The sequence below is a fragment of the Taeniopygia guttata genome, chromosome 3, assembly GCF_048771995.1.
Source record: "Taeniopygia guttata chromosome 3, bTaeGut7.mat, whole genome shotgun sequence".
Taxonomy (NCBI): Eukaryota; Metazoa; Chordata; class Aves; order Passeriformes; family Estrildidae; genus Taeniopygia; species Taeniopygia guttata.
Window position 1 is genome coordinate 91,317,204 of NC_133027.1, and position 17,699 is coordinate 91,334,902.

The 17,699-nt window shown below is 38.7% G+C and overlaps 1 protein-coding gene across 10 annotated transcripts in view; it reads left to right on the plus strand.

The window, feature by feature from the left end:
• PLCB4 (phospholipase C beta 4) overlaps window positions 1-17,699 on the plus strand; it is a 186,400-nt gene that overhangs the window by 17,518 nt on the left and 151,183 nt on the right. For 6 of the 10 annotated variants that reach the window (XM_030268786.4, XM_072927413.1, XM_072927412.1 and 3 more), the window contains exon 2: window positions 2,122-2,181. The gene's annotated coding sequence lies outside the window, so the exon portion shown is untranslated. Of the gene's footprint in view, window positions 1-507; window positions 654-2,121; window positions 2,182-16,914; window positions 16,981-17,699 lie in introns of all 10 variants that reach the window. The other 4 variants (XM_030268791.4, XM_072927411.1, XM_072927410.1 and 1 more) reach the window with 3 other exon arrangements.

The window sequence follows — 17,699 nt, forward strand, 5'->3', positions numbered from 1 at the left end:
TGCTCAGTGTTTCTGGAAGTGAGACTTCACTCTGGCTCTAAGTGTTTCCCTCAAAGAATTTACAGTCTCACTGAAAGGGCCACTGGAGATTTTGGACACAAACAAGCTTCTGAAGAAATACTTAACTGGTGGAAAGACGGAGAGAGAGATTTTTGGTATTTGCATAGCTAAAAAGAAAGTGATTTTCTTCATTAAATTTATGAGATTGTACTCATGTGTTTACATGGAACATGAGAAATTTCAGGGCCCTGTGACAATTGTGCCCAGAAAGCGGTGGATGATTAAAACCAGTGGGGAAGCAGGTTCTGTTTCTGGTATGTGTGTTAGGGATGCTGGGATGCTCCTGGTTCCAGGGAAGCTGGGCTGGATCCCACACTGATGTAACCCTGCTGAAATCTGACTGCAGTCTGCAAGGGAACAAAAATGGCTGCGGTGTATCTCTCACTGCAGACTAACAGAGTAGTTTGTATGCTTGAAAATAATCTTGTCATGTCTTTGTTTTCCCAGCACAGGCATGTTTTGGACAGGGAGTTTATTTTAGCATGAAGCTGGCTCCAGCTGACCCAGAAGCTAAGTGTAAGGATGCTTTTGTGTGAAGCTGCGAAGTACTGGAGACCCAGTGATATCTTGTCATGTACTTACGAGCTGCTGAGGTCAGTCTGAAAGTGCACCAGCAAAATGAAAGAGTTTGAGGCATTAAAAAAATAATTTAAAAAAATTGAAATCACTGTGTAGTCTCTTACTAGATGAGCGTGCTGTCAATATTTAATGAGAACAAAGTATGTAGCCATCATCCTCTCAGCATTGCTATTTATGATTTGAAACAACTTCTGTTTTAATACATGTTTTTGGCAACTTTGGGAGGATTCAACAGAGGAGGCAACTATTTTTTTTAACTGCCCTTATTGCTGTAATTGTGATTGCTGTAGTTCTTGGTCCCTCTGGTCTCATACTCGGGGTGTTTTATGTACCATGAGTTCTCAAAGCAAATGCTAGACCCACAACATGCTCTGGCTTCCCTTGGCTGAGACACTTGTTTTCTGCAATCTGTTTCTAATACTGAGATTTTTTCTTCTTCTCATAAAACTTAAACCTCATAAAACTGAAGAGTATCAGGTCAAATTTAATTCTGTGTATGCACCTAGTGGTATTGAGATGTTCTCAACTTTAGACTTCAATTTATTTTTTCTATAAAGGAAGAAAGAGGAAGCTTGATAGAAGAGAGAAAAATACAGCTTCTGATCTAATGTGCAGGAGCTCTTGATAGAAATTCATTTGAAAAAGCAGTAGTCAATTTCATGTTATTTTCAGTAATGCTGAAGACAGGTGCTTTCTTTTAATAAAATACTGTCTCCTATAAAACATGGACTTCTAATCTGAATTTGGATTTGATTTTGCTGTTGAACACTCTTGTTATTTTCATTCCTGTTTGTGTAAACCTGCTGCTTTACTTGCTGAAGGGCTGTTGTGCTCATGTCCACTTTAAGGTCTCACAGTTAGGTCTTACAGATGGAAATCAATTGGGTTTGTGCATTTGAAAAAAAGAGGAGTGAAAAGTAACACCACCAAAGCAGCTCTGGCCACTTGTACTGCTCAGAGGTATAGAAGTGTTGGGTGGTCCTGTGCTGCCTTTTCCCCTCCAAAGATGGGGAAAGACTGAAGAAGTGGATACCTTCATCAGTCCAAATTGTTGGCAAAAGCAATGGAGGGAATGCCTTCTACCACTAATAACAATGGCATAATTTACTTTTTACCCAAAGCTGGGATGATAAAGAGACCTGATTACATGTCTCAAAATAAAATACTTTATTTTCCCTGCTCCTGACACACTGCTCCATCCTTAGTCTCCATTGTGTTGCTTTCTAGTTTTAAATGCTTGGAAAAATCGGTGCCATGTGTTCCTGTCACCTGCAGCTATGATGCTTCTTCTTAAATAACAGGAATTTCAAAATAAAATGAACTTCAAACGAAAACTCAGTATTTCTTTGCTACAATCTAAATATTCTGATCCATAAGGAGAAATTATTTATGGTGGAAAAAGGTCTTGAAGTAGTTTACTGGGATTTTATTAGGTAATTAAATATGAATATGCACAATTAAGGCTTTTTTTTTCCTTTTAAGGGAAAGGAAGACGTTTTCTACAATGTGAGTTTCTACGGAACAATTTCTGATTTTCGAAAGGTATGCATTTTCTATTCTTTTAGTATTTTAATTTTGTTTTTTAGTGTATTATCTACTTCCCGTTTAAAATATGGTTTATGATTGCAGTGCTGCACTGTGCATGTCAGTAGAATGAAAAATGTGTTCTGAAAAAGCAATGGTTGGGGTTCATGAGAGGAGAGAAGTTATTAGAAATTTAGATCATAACTGCAAATTCAGAGGGTGCTGTGCTCTCCTGAAACTAGATATCCTCACATGAAGGAAGTATACATGTGAGGTTGATCAGACACAGGCAGATGAGGGTATTCACAGTTCTCAGAGGCCTTATCTTTTTGAAGTGTAACATTCTGGACAGTTTGCATGAGTAGAAATTGTTCTTTTGTGCTCCCCCTCAGGTCCAATAAACTCCATTGATAACCATTCCTAAACAGCTGCAAAGTCAATTTAAGTTCTGGAGTCTCTGTGTTCCAGCAGATTCTTCTCACCTTATGTTTGTGGAGAACAAGGTTTTTACTTTCTTTTAGTACTCAGGGATGCATACCAATTCATATTCTCTTCCTAGTCTGAGTAAACTTTTATCCATCCCACTGGCATAAAGGATTCTTACACTTTTGGTTTCTGCTGCCTGAAAACGACTTTTCCTCCAGAAGCACCAAGCTGGCACAAAATTCCAATTGCTTTAGCAGTCCAGGCCTTGAGCAGGCTCAAAAAGTTTTTGTGGCGAATGTTAGTTTCCGGCTAATCATAACTGAGACCTCAGTCTTAGCTTGGATGTGTTCTTTGATTCCTGTTCTACTGCACAGGTGCAGAGCAGGGCGCAGACTTCATGCATGAAATTTTTGAAGTGATAATGATGAGATGGTGCATTTGCTTTTAATTGTTATTCTAAAACCACACTTTGTCTGAAATGAAATCATGTGAGAAATCGCAGATGAGGATTCCAGTTGCTGGTGGATCTGCTCTAAAGGGATCTTTAGTAGGAGAATTTCATTGCAGAAAAAGTCATTGACACCAAAGATGTGGTTGAGGTGTTTATCTAGAATTGCAGAAGTGGAAGTAATGGTACAAAGGTGGTAGGAGTGCTCTACCTATCCTACTTGGCATTAGTGATTAAAACAGACTTGTTTTCCCTGTTTTTCACTCCTGGATTGTTGGTTTATCCATGTAGTCTGTGCTACAAACATTTGGGAATCTGTTGCACTGTGACCTGGTGTTCTGTCACAGTTGGTTTGTTTATTTGTAACTGATAAAAATAATTCTTCTGTGGGCACAAGTACAGTTTAAAAGAATTGAAAAAGAAAAAATAAGCCTACATTGGCCAGAAATAGCTTTCTTGGAAAGTAGAAACTTCTGTAAATATCTTTGTAGAGCAATGGTCTGAAAATACAGATAGGGCTGATTTCTCATCCAGGTGCAACAGTAGAAATCTTACTAGCAAGAGACTTAGAATGAATTCCCATTAATGGCAGAACTAAAAGTGATGAAGCAATAGGAAATGCATGAGTTTACCTAGAGTGCCTGTTACATTTGATACTTTCAAAATAAGAGTAAATATTAGAGGGAAAAGCCCCTTGGAGTTAGTGAAGGAAATTAGGCATGTTGCTTTTAATTTTCCACTGGATCCTCTTTTTAACCATTTTAACATAGCATGAAGAAGGATATTCCATAGGCTTTACACAGCATCCTGGAAGTCAAAGACCTCAAAAACTTTGTGGAAAAAGGAACAACAAATTTCAAAACTCCTGACTTTTTGCATCAAGTAAATATGAAGAGAACTTGGCTCTATAACAAAACAAAAGTAGCCACAGGCAGTCACAATTTGTACAGCCAGTTTTAGGGTCTGTGAACAGCATGCTGCAGTTAATATTGGTTGCACTGAGGATGCCTGGGAGAGGTTTTCTGAGTAGAAGCCTGTTAAAATATCATATTGTTAAAGATTAAATGGGGCCATTCTGTGCTGTCGTGTGTTTCATTACAGTGTGATCCCAGGCAGTATTTCTTCAAGAGATGAGGTCAGGCAGTGCATCCTTAAAGGTTTATTCTGTTTACATAGTGGTGGGTGGGAGGACAGACCTGTGCAAATGGGAGATGGTGCCTTTATCACAACACATCATTTACCTGTAATCATGTTCCCCTTAGGAGAGCATTAGTCATGTTATTGAATAATCAGAAACTGCAGGAACTTTGACCCTGCTCCTAGTCTGAAAGAGATTGAGCTGAAGAAAAAACTAGTCAGAGAAAATACTTTAAATAAAAGGTGGTTTTCAACACTGTGGAAAGGAGAGAGGGCTGAATCCCTGTTCAAGTTTGTAGTGTAAAACTGGGCATGATGTTCACTGGGCATTCCTGATTGGAATAATAATTAAAACAATATACTGTTCCTCACAGTTAGCTCATTGATTTTATTCATCAACACTTCACAGCTGATTTTTATGGAGGTGAAATAAGATCCCTGTGGTATATTTACAGAATTGCAGACCTTTTTTATGTGAAGGACAGAGTCTGAATATTTGGCATGTGCACTTTTGATTAAATTACCTGTGCTCCTTTGGGTACTTATGTGTCACTATACCTCTGAGATGGGGAGCTAAGAGCAGCATTCCTTGGCCAAACCTCGGTGAAGTTCCCTCTGTGTAATCTGCGTGCTGCAATCACAGAAATATTTTGCACTTGTTTTTCTTGTGCCAGGGTGGAAGTCTCACACCTACTGAGCATAATTTAGGATGAGTTTTAGTCCCAAACTATTTGCTGCCTGTTCATTGTAAGGGGCATGGTAACTGGTCCCAAATGGAAGTGAAACTTTATAGGAGCGAGAATAAAGAAAAGTTGCCCTTCTTGTTAGGGACCAAAGCCATTTGCTCAGATTGCTGTTGTCAAAATAAAGAGGTTTTCACTCCTAGCTTTAGGCTGTGTCTCCACTGGATATCTTTTTACTGTTCCTGAAAACACAGCAATTAACATATTTTGTGGGGGTATTTTCTACTCGAGCTGGATTTTGCATCCATTTTAGCCATGAATCCCCCAGCTGTTCTCTTAATCAGGTCCATTGAATCCTACAGCCTATCTGATTCTTTATCTATGTTATCTCTGTCTTCTGGAAATTGAGTCCTTACTGGTCTGAAAACTCATCTGCTGTTCATAAGCAACATGCATTGCTCACTAAGGTGGGGTATACACTGAGTTTCCCTTCAGATGGCCAATGTTTTCTTTATAATAAAGTCCTCTTATTCTTAGCACATTTCTAGGTCAGGAATGCTTAAAATATCTTTGGTCATTAAAACTTGGAGTCAACAGTATAAAACAAAAATAGAGAGGCAAAAGAAAAATAAATGAAGCTTACTGCATTCAGATGAAGTATTGTTTTCCAAATATTCCCTGCTGCTTGTGATCGTGTTGTCTTCGTGCTTTCCTTTGGAAGACTGTTCTGCCTAATTACAGCAAAATCCAGCATTATGCAGACATTTATGTGAGAGAGGTGAGCATGGAAGGGGGCAGAAAACAAGGATCTCAGCCTGAGAAAAATTGTTGGTTTGGAGAGGAGGCAGAGCTCTGGGAGCTAAAAAGCAAGTGATAACAAAAGCATACTGATAATTTATGGCAGGCGTGACTGTCTCGGTTGTCATCATCTCTGTAGTTTCATGTACATTTAAACTGACACTTGTGATAAAGAAAATAGAGGCTGGGAGTGAGAATGGAGACTAATTTCTTGTCCCTGGATGCTTGTTCATACCAAAAGCCTGTGTGAGGAGTGAATCAGGGACTGAGCTGGCCCAAAAGCAGACCTGATAAATAACATTCTAAAAGGTTGTTTCTGATCTGGAGGACAAAAGGCTCTAGGGGGATCTTATTGCCACCTTTCAATATTTAAGAGGGTCTTAAAGATGAAGACAAACCTTTTAGTAGAGTGTTGTGACAGGATAAGGGGTAATGGCTTTGAACTGAAACTGGGTGTATTTAGGGGAGATATAAGGGAGAAAGTTTTTACAATGAGGATGGTGAAAAAATTGAAACAGGTTTCCCAGTTAGATTGTGAGTGCCCCATCCCTGGAAAAACTCAAGGTTAGATTGGGTTGGTCTCTGAGCAACCTAGTCTAGCTGAAGATGTCTCTGCTCATTGCAGGACTAGATGACATTGAAAGGCTCTTTCCAATCAAAAACATTCCATAATTCTTTGATTTTTTTTTTTTAAATCTGAGTCAGTTTTCATTTTTCTGCCAGAGCAAAAGTTAATGGTGAAAGAATGAGTGACTGGTAGATTTCTGGAGAGGATTCCAAAGTTTACCAGACTGCTGCCTCAGATTGGTCTGTGGTAGGTCTGTCTGAAACCTGAATCATCAGACATTCAAATGCAGAAAAAGGGAGAAAACAAATCTTGGCTCCTGTAAATTTTAGTTGTTTATGATAAGAGTTGTCTTAGGCCAAGAAAGGTTGTTTTCTTTGTGTATTTCTTTATATGACTGCCTTGTAAAACTGTCCTGAAAGATTTATCTTCCATTCCCCAGGAAGGAAAGACTATTTGCTGTTTCTTGAAAAGATTATATAAAGAACTAAGTCGTAGCACTGTTTTATTCAAAATTTCTATTTCATCAATCCCTGAAGTTAAACCTTCTTCTTTTAAAATGTGTGAAGACCTGATTTTGTATCCAAAAGTGCAGAGTATGGGAAGAACAACTCAGAAAACACAGAGAGACACAAAGTGGCATCATGTACTGTTTGGCCTCAGTAAAACCTGAAGGAAGTTAGGTTCTTGCAAACCATTTTGTTCTGTGTAGGTTCAGCTCTCTCAGGCATATTTGGGCTCTTTATGGCTTCCCCTCTCCCCCTTCTTTTCTTTTTTGTTGTTTTCTTAGTGCATTGTATTGGATCCAGGAGCAAACCCGAGCACAGGAGTCTGCAGCAGTTATCCAGCAGGAATGTGTGAAATGGAGAAAGTGGAGCAGAAGGGAGTGGAGGAAGGAAACTCTTCCCTTTCATGTTTCTCAGCCTACCCAAAGCTGGGTAGGGCAAAAGTACCAAAGCTGGAGGGCAGAGACATGAGTGACATTCCCATGTTCCCAAGGGATACCACTGCGGACACATTCATGGGATTTTTGCCACTGTCTTCAACTGAGGCCAATTATGAGAGAAGTCGAGAGTGAAAGAATTAGCAGGATGATCTGAAAAGTATGGGGAGAGCTGTGTGATAAAAGGAAGCAAGGTAGCAAAAGTGGGAAATGTCATCATAAAACTGTCAGATAATGGAAATACCTACGTGGTGGGAAGGAAAGTGAGAGGTCGTGTACAGCTGAGTTTGGACAAAATGTTTTATTCATTTCTGACTCTCTTCTGTTGAAACTATCTGCCAAGACCTACTATTGATACAGCAAGATTACTGGCCTGTTGGATTCTCTCTTTTAAACTGATGTGTCTCCTCCTGTCACATGAATAGTGCATTCATCTTTAACCCTTACTGTTTTCTGGCAAAGCCAAAAAGGAAAGCTACTAAATTATTGCAAAAAACTGCATTGTATTTTGAAAGGATTTTTCTTTTCATCCAGTATTTTCAACTACTTTAAACTGTAAAGTTATGGAAAATTTCAGAGGGATATTTGCTCTAATTGCTTTTGTGGCTTGATACGGAGGAGCAGTATTTGGTTGAACGTAAAAAAAAATCTGTAAACAGATGCTAATCAAAGGCAAAACTTCTTAGTATTTTCAGGCTTTCCCAGAGCTTGCCTTTGTTCCACTGTTCATATCTTATCTGTTGTAATTTTGCTCTTAAAAGGAATATTGCAGTAGAGAACAGGGAGCTCTGTGTGTGTGTGTGTGTGTTGTGGAGTCTGCCCCACTGCAGCTGCTTACCCAAACTAATCCCATTTGATCACAGTACCTGTAAAAACTGCAGGCTTAGAAGGTGGCACATGCTGTTCCACATCAGAATGATTTCTTGGAGGCAATGAAATTACCTGTGGCAAATTGAATTGACATCCAAAACTTAACTTATAATTGTGGCTATTATGATTTCCTCTTTTTTGTGTACATATTTGGGCTCTACTAAATGTAAATTTTCCAGGCTTGACCAGAAAAGCCAGAAAAGTAGGAAATAACTCCCAGAAGAGCTGCTGCCAGATCTCTGAAGTACGTATTGAGCCGTTTGATCTGAAACACAGTGTGTAAGAGGTGCTGTGCCAAGTTTTGAAAGGTACAGTCTGTGGAGTGATGAGACTGCTGTCTAGTTATTTTCTGTACCCAAAGAGTAGAGACAGGCAAACAGGGAATGTCGTTTATTGATTAACGACACACACGCCACTTTTCAGTGATTTATATTTTAGCTGTGTTTTCTTCCCCTCAAAACTAATGAGACTTTTAAACATTAGAATGAGAAGTAGCATGCAAATGTACTTAGATTTCATAGCTGCACTTTTTGCTCCGTGATCGGTACCAGACTGAGAACTCAGATTGGAAAAATGATCATTTGCAGTTAGCAAACGGGAGGACATCTCTGGAGCTACTGTAGATACTGCAGGTATTTCTTGTGTTGATGTATGAACTGCTTTTTCAAGATCTGCAGCACCCCTTTCTTGGGCATTTGTACATTTTTGTACACTTGGAAGACTTTGACCATTTATGCTGGTTTTGCAGTGGGTATTTTTATAAATGACTGATGATCCTCCCTTCACTTACCTCATTATATCAGATGGTCATACGTGTGTATCCAGCTCCTGGTTGTGAACATTTGGCCATACAAGTCTGCCTGCCTGAAAACTGCTAGGGTTCCTTTTTTCTCTGCAGGCCTTTGTGGTCTGCTTTTGTGCAAAGGATGTAGGAAGCAACTAGCTAAATATTCTGAAAAGTCCAAAAAATAAACTTCTGTTGTTTAAAATTATTTTTCTTTTGGCCCTTTTCTATATATCTTAATTGAACAATTTGTTGCCTGGATTCTATAGAATCTTTCTTGTTCTTGTGTTTAAACACAGTTGGCGAACTGGGAAGCTTGCCCTTTTAAAATGTTAAGCAGTTAGAGGCTGTTTCCAGTTGAATATTTTGCAGGAAATCAGAGGCTTTCCTCTGTTCATCACTGATTTATCAGCATGGAGACTCTTCTGTTGTCACATATAATCTGGAGTCAGTTTTTCATTAATAATGCTCCTCTTTTCTGTGTTAATTTGCACTGTATTTGCTGTGAAAGTGATGGTATATTGGTGGGAGAGCAGTTGTTGTCTCCTCTGCCCAGTAAGTGTGTTCAGCAGTTTTGGCTTGGCTGTGCTTTCCCCGTCCCTTCTTTTCTTGGCAGTTCACAGGAGCTGGCAGCAGGTGACACAGGACAGCAGGTGACATGAGAGCAGGAGATGATGCCATTGAAGCCACTGCCTGTTGTACTTGTGGCTGCAGCAGAAGGTGCTGGAGTCAATATTATAAACCCAAACCCAAGCTCTTTGACAGTTTACTGCTTATCTTTCCTGTGTCTTTATTTTTTCCCTTTAAGAACTGTGTCCAGAAAATGAGGTTTGTTTCCTTATCTTGAGTATTTTTGTTAGCACTTCATGTGAACTTAATATAAACAATGTGAATTTGAGTCAAGTGGTTAAATGTTAAAACAGCTTCCCACATGTATTGGTTTACTGCCAGGGAAAGAAATACAGCAGAAATGCTGTATTTAACCACTAATCAAACATTTATTATTGTTGAAAGAATGATCTGACAAGGATAGAGCTGGACTAAAATGTACAGGTTGTATTTCATGGAACGAAAAGCTTTATTAATATTTGAAGACTGGCTTTAATTAGTCTGACTGTTGGTAGGTGTGTTCATTTTCTCAATGTACATCTGATATAGTATTTTTCACCAACTTATAATTGGCAGTTTCCCATAGGAAATAATCATTATTGGTATTATAAAAGCACTTTGTATCTATCACATTTGGGAAATGAAAGTTTTGCAAAGGTCAGAATAAAGTGTGCCCCCAATTATGCTAATAACTCATAGCACAAATGATCCACTAGAAGGTTTAATAGCTTGGTAGTCCTCTTTAGATTTTCTGAGAACAGGAAGAATTAATATTACATTTTGACATTTTACAGAAAGGTGAAAAAAGTAATCTTCCTTCCCTCTAGCTTTGGAAGTTTGTACCTGAACTCTCTTAGTTGCTTGAGGATCTTAAAATGTTGGATGGGTTTCAGTCAGGATTTGTTGGGCTTTTTATTAAGAATTATTTTTAAAAGCATTTTGTTCCTCTTCACACATAGTGTCTTCTTTTTTTAATGCTGCCATGGTTGCATGGTATGTAGCATGTTTTGACATTTGGAGTTACCTGTAAGTTTAATTTGGAAATTGACAATGAAGTATAATAGACTGATGCTTTTGCTAGATTGCTGAAGTAATTAAAATTAGTAACTTGGTAGGAAGTAGTAAAAGTTATTTTAAAAAAACTCTTCAAAATGAAAATTTTACTGCACACTAAATTTTAATTTTGTTTTCCACCTAGCAAAAAAAAAAAAAAAAAAAATCCGTAGTTTCCTTTGAGGGGTATTGTACATCTGCATCAGCAGCAAACATTGGAGTAACTAAACCATCCAGAAGTTTTCCAAATGTCACAACAAATATTCAGGATATAATTAGTTAGAAATTGTTGCATACTGGGTTTTCTTGTGTAACATATCCACCAGAAAGATTTCCTTAGGGCCAGGAGTCTGTGTTGCTTGAAATAGCTTTTTCTGTTTGTCATTTTGAGGGTGAAACATTACTAAAAGGCTAGATGGAATGATTTACTCCTGAAAGTGATTATCCTAATACTTCTACAGTTCCTGTGCATCTCCTGAGTTGTTTAAGAACCCATCAGGAGAGCAGTCTGAAAGCTAACATTTGCAAATGTCTGCAAATTGAATTATAAATGTCTCTGGTAAACAAAATGTTTGCTGCACTGTGTCAGCTCCACTTCAAGGTCTGGCTGTACCAGGTACCTGGGGTTTGTAAGATACTTGGGAAAATATAAAAGGCAATTAAATAAACAGCCAAGATTCATTCGCCTCTCAGGGCTTTTTAAGTGTAGAAACGTTTTTTTTCCTTGCATTCTTTACTTGAAACTATTGTCTCTTTTCCTGTGTTTTCTGTAAGCTTTATTTAAACAGAGATGCAGATGGTTTATTGCTCCTTTTAGAGGAGCTGTAAACGGGGAATATTGACAAGTCTGGCACTGAAATAGGAGGCTGTTAGAAATTTGCTTACTCTGATTTGATGGGTAAGGATGCACTAGGAAAGGAGCTGCTTCTTCTTTTCTGAAGATGTTGTTTTGCTGCTTGCAGCGATTAGGGCTGTAGCAAGACTGCCTTCATAAAATGTCTCTTACAGAAATGTTCCTTTAGGACAGTTTTTCAAGCAGCATTGCTAGCAAGGCCTTTCTTGCACAAACATTTCTGTATTGAGCGTGTTCTGGTACAGTTGACCACACATATAAATAAAGAGAAGGATGGGAGCAGGCTGTTGGTAGACTTTAAACTTCAGTCTTGGTTTTGTCCTCCTGGGAATAGTTTTTTCTCCTCTGGCATTTCTTAATTTTTCCATTGTCAGCTGTGATTAATGTGTGATGCTAAGTGGAAAGACTCTTCATCTTGGCTGGTTTTTTATACTCAAGTTCTCTCCACAGGCAAATTACTCTTCTTCAGCTTAAACACCTCAGTTCAGTGAGGGGACATTATTAACTCCAGTCAAGGTGTTTTTACCTAGAAGATTATTTCTGTGCAAATGTTGCGAAGAAGGCATAAAGGCAGATTTGTCAAAGCTACCTGGTGAAACTCATACTCATGTGGTTCCATGAAGGATTCTGCTATTTGTAGCCTACTACAAACTGCATGGTACAGTCCAAAACACATTTTTTCAGAGCAAATCCTAAGTTTTGAGCATGGGGCACATAACAGAAGGTAAAATTAGGATCCAAAAGTAGTTTTACTCAGCATATGTAGTGAAGTACATGGCAGTATTTACATTTGATTAGGTGTGCACTGCATTCCTTACTGGGCTATGGTTTCATTAAACATTCAAAACGGTGTGGATTTTATTTTGTAGCTGTGTCAACAATTAAATCCTCTGAAATTTTTCTGACTGTCCTAATTTTTTTTTCCAATCTGAAGCTTTGCTAATGCAGGTCTCATCACTGCTCACTATGCCAGAAGAGTCAGGTATGTCTCCTGATGGTACTTGTGCTTTTAGACCAATGGGGACAAAGTGATCCAGTTTTTCCTTCCTTCCAGGTACAATTATGGGTCTCAATATAATAAAAATAAAATGATTGAATATCTACAGAGGTTCATATGGCATATTTTCCATTTCTTTTAAGTTGGGAAGCTAAAATATCTTAATTGACAATCCCATAAGGTTTATTTTTTATTAGCTCTTTTTTCTTTCTGCAGTTTTACATTTTCAGGGTATTGCTAATTCTGTAAATTTAGCTATCAGAGTATTGTAATTTAAGGCCAAATCCTTCTCACAGTTGAAAGAAAAAAATTGAATTGGTTTTATTGGAGTAGAATCAGATTTAAGGGGTAGAGCCTGAATAGTTTTTAATTATTCTAATCCCTGGACGGCTTTTCAGCCAGGACACTTCACAGGCACTAATAACATTTTATATCAGTTGAGTTTCCCCTGATGTAAAATATAAAGATCATGAGTTTGCTGTATAGCATGCTAACATCAGTGGGACCAGTTTTTTGAGTTGCATGAACAGGCTCTAAGAAAGCAGCTGTATAAATTTGTATTGTGGTGCATTTGTGGAGTTTTTTTTTTTTTTTTTTTTCTTGTTGTTTTTCTTTTGACCTTTCTTTCCCATGAGTCACTTCAATTTATTAACTTAGTTGGCAGCTGTTGATAGGACAAGGTCTTTTCACAAAGTCTTGCAGCTCCTGTGGCAGGTTGTGGTTGAAATGCTTTATTTTGGTGCTTGAGTGTCTCACGTTCATATCTGGTACTGATGCAGGAAAGCAGAGTATCAGAAAAGTGATACTGGCCGATCACAGCGATTTTCTTCTCAACAAGCAGTTAATTTTTTAACCAGGCAAGTGTTGCCATTCCTACTCCAGTTGTACTCATCAATTTCAAAAAGTGCCAAAGTTTTATTTGTCAATCAGCAAACAAATACGAAAAGAAAAACTGTGGTGGAACACAGGACTATGGTTCTAACATGCCAAATTAATATTTCCATTTCTTGAATAATATAAAGAAATGTGTCTCAGGATCTTAACTTGAATTTAGCATGGTTGCAGATAGTTTTGCTTGTATGAGAAGAAATATATATAGTCTGCTTTTGCTTAAGAGAACCCTTAATTTGCTCTGTAACAGAAAACACCAGTAATTGAGGAAGCTGGTTTAGGTCCTCTCGTTAGGTGGCAGAGGAGATTTTGTCCCTTTCCATGCATGTGCAGAAGGACAAGGAGAAGTTCCAGCTTCTCTAATGAGCTCTAACACAAAACTAAGCAGGTTAGAATTTCTACACCCTGTTGAGCCAAGGAAATCATGTGGTCACTTCTTTTTTTACCCTATTCTACTTTTAGCAGGAGGTACAAAAGTGAATAATGTATTTATTTGCTACTGTGACAACAGATGAAATTCCTGATCTTCCTTTAACGTGAATGGGAACATTGCTCTCCTAGTTTGAGATGCCAGGATTTCACCAGCAGTTCCTACTGGCTGCATAATTAAAAGCTAATTCTGGGTTACCACTGGGCTGATGCTGCTCGAAGTAGTTCCTGGCCATGGATAATGTGCTTTCCATCACAAGTGGATTCTTCTCTCTTGTTTTTACTGCCCATGTGCAGTCCACTGCTGCTACACGGTGGCAGTTCAGCCCTTTTGCAGTGAAGTGCTTTCCCATACTGTATCAATTTGCTTTTTGAATTATGGGAGACGTTACAGGCCACTCCCAGGGGGCAGTGAATTAAAGCGTTCCTGCACAACTGCAGAATAACAGGGTAGAGCAGTGTGTAGATAAACATCTTTTGGAGTCGCTGGGGTAGATGTGTTGGACCACAACAGTCAGTGTTCAGAAATAAATTAAAGGTCAGCAAAACACAGAGTTCCTTGAAAAGTCTGAAGCACCATGTGTGTCTGAATATGTTTTGTTTCTGGAGACATAAAAAGAGATGTTCCACACCCAGAAAAGTAGCAAAGAATCAGCATTTGCCATGCCAGCTAAAAGGTGTGAAAGGGAAACCCATGTATCTTATACCCCTTATTTTGACTTTTGCGCCGATATTCAGCATACAAGTGGTTATGGATGTAAAATCTAACCATGGCATGGACCATTTTGTGCAGAGGAAGGAAATCTTTTTTTTTTTATTATTTTTTTACTGCTAAGATTAATATTTCTTAAAAATAACTCAAACCAGGACACATCAAACCTAAAATGGTGAGCTTTGAATCTCTGCGTGGGCTGTCTCAAGTCCAGCTCCTGTCTCGCAGTAGGCATATATATGTGTGAGTATGGCAAGTAAGGAAGGGCTGAAAATTAAATTCCTGCATCCTTCTTGATGGAATAAGTGCTGGTCTTCAAAGACTCTTTGGCAAGAAAGATGTTAGACGTTGTTAGGTGTATATATATATATATATGTCTTCATAAATGTGTTTGTGACCCATGATCAGTTTTTTCCTCAAGTCCACAACATCTGAGATGTGCATCTGAGTTTTGTGTGTGGGTAAGGGCCCTGGGGGGTTATTGTGATGCTCCTACCATTTGTTTTGCTCTTTCTCTCTTTGCTCTTTCTTCTTCCCTCAGTTTCCCCTTTCTCCTACAGCATCATCAAAGAACAGGATGTGCTCTTTCCACAGAGGCTCCTTGGATAATGTGAAGTTGAAGGATATTTAGTAACCAAAGAGGAAAAGCTGGAAAGTTTTACTTCAAATAGTCTTTGGCTAATATGGAAGAAAATGTGCAGTGCAGGCTTATCTAACAGAAGGAGCTGTGGCTGGTCAGTTGTTAGGATAAAGGGAGTGTGACTCAGTGGCTGATGGTTTCCACAGTATTTCAGTAGTTCCAAGGTATGATTTCTTAAGAGCTTCATTTGGAAGCACTTAAAAATTCTCCCTTATAATGCAGGAGAAGACAAAAGCCTCTTGGAGGTTGGCCATAAGGTTTGTTGTACACTTTCCATTTAGAAAGAAATGTAAATTTGTCTGATACTATAAAAAATCAACTTTGTGTCATGTAAGCTATTCCCTGTTTGGCGTGGATGGAAAATTCTCAGTCAGTGGCAGGTAAGGTCAGCATGAACACAGCCTGCTCCCTAAATAATTTATCATTGATGTGGTGTTTAGTTCTGTACTAAAAAATAAACAGGCACATTCCTTTTTTGTTTACATAGAGATTTAGAAATAGTTATATTGCCCTCCATTCTTCTAGGTTTTATTAGAAGAGACATTGAAGACAAATAGAACAGTGACAAAGCTAATAATAGGCCTTTTATGGAATGTGACTTATTTTGCCAAACTAAAGCATTTTTACATCCTTGTGCTTGTAGGCTGACTTTTCTGTAAAAGGAAGGGAAAGTACAGAGATTTGATTTAGATTTTATTTCAGTCATTTCAGCTGAGTCAGAGTTGTTTGTTGTTTTCTGTGAGCTGCATGTATATTTTTATTGTATTTTTATATTACTCTTTTTTTAGAATTGAGATGAACTGCTGTTTCTGCTTTTCCTTCGTGTCATGAAACATCCCTAGAGATGTTCTGTTCAGTTTGCATATTTGTTTTCTCAGTGTTTGTGCTTGAATACATGTATGTACTCACCTGCAGTTGTAGTTATCATGTCAGGTGTCAAAATGGACTTGGGCATCCTGTAAATCAACAGGCAAAATTCTGGAGCCTCAGGAGCTGGGAATGGGGCCCACTAATGCATGTTGCTTTACCCTGCCAGGTTTGGTTTATTTGATTTTTTCCTCACTTGCATGATGCTCACATTGTGTGTATGAGGGATTTCACACACAAGTATTTGCCCAAGTAATATTTAAGATAGAGCACTTCCAAGGGCAGGATGGCAGCTCTTATCTTCAGAGTCCCTTCAGTGCTCCTGGCATGACAGGAACATGGAACTGGCTATGAATAACTTAATGTCAGCAATTAGAACTGTTATTAAAATAGGAAGCTACTGTGCTCATGTCTGACAACTGAAAGCTGAAACTCTCTTGCATCCTTTTGGTATTGTATTTCATCCCACACAGTAGTGGCAGCCCACGAATGATAATTGCTACAGGTAGAAATAGTCTACAGCAATAATAAGCACCAAAACACCCATGCCCAGCCTATACAGCTCTTTGGAAGTCCTTGCAGTGTGGTTCTGGATTGCCTTCCTCATCCTCTCATGAAGGAGGGATTCACCTTTTCAAATATAGAGCAGTAACCTTCTTCTCCCTCCTCCCACTTCTCTCAATTATCAGGTGTGCACTATATCTAATTTTAAATTAACTTGTCACCCTACATCCCATCTGTAGGGGTTTACAATTTTAAACCAATTGCCTTTGAGGTGACTTTATATACTGTTCCATTAACATATACATATCAATTCTAGGGCACTTACAGACTACAGAATAAAATCTCCTCTCGAGCAACACATCTTCAGGGAAAATAAGTAGCTTGCACTTGATTTGCTGTCAAATGAGAGCTGCGATATGTCAAAACCTAACACTGAGCAGGGCGGTTGAATGACTTGAGTAATTGTTTTAATACAAGACAATTTAGGGTAGTCTTAGTCTAGATACTAAGTAAAAGTTGGTTTTTTTTTCTTATCTTGGTAGTGTTCCATTATCCATGGATGTTGTAGTACAATGTAGGAGAGAGTGAAACTGCATGTGCCTGAATTTGTGAGTATATGCATGACCACAGAAGGTATTGAACTGTCCATAAAAGCTTTTTTACATTCATTTGATTACAAAATTACATATATAAAATGGTGGGAGCTTAGATTGCATATGGGACCATTAAACCCCTTGATTTTGTGTTGAGTATCACGTTGTTATCAGTGGTATGATTCAGAGTGTGATGCTGCTAGAAGGGCACTATTCCCACTTGGCTCATGGTCCAGAGGCTGCTGTTACCTCGGGCAGGAAGAAGCCTTCTGTGTCTGGAAAGAGCACTGTTCCATTTTATACTGCAGTCCAAAGTCTGTGCTTCACTTTTTATCCTGAGGAAAACAGCGTTAGTGGTGAGATAGTCACCACAAGGAAAAGTCACTTTCCTTGGGAAAAGACATTTTTCTTCCCTTTTCATGCTGCTACAGCTGTATTCCTGCCAGCAAAGATGAAGTGATTCTGCTTTCCAGAGGTTGTGACATAACTGATGGTTTCTTTTAGAAAAAGGAGAGCCTCCCTTGCACTGAGACATGAGTAACTTGAGCACCAAAAATCGGCAGGTCTCTAGCCCAGTGCCATTAGCCTGCAGGCAGCTGCCCCTGCAGGCTCCCTTTCAAAGGAAAGGCAGAGCTGAGGGGTCACTTGAAAACGAAACCAGGAATCAGGAACTGCAACAGAGGCCAGGAAAAGGTGGGCGAGAGGGAAGGCAGGGAGGAGATGAAAGAGGCTGG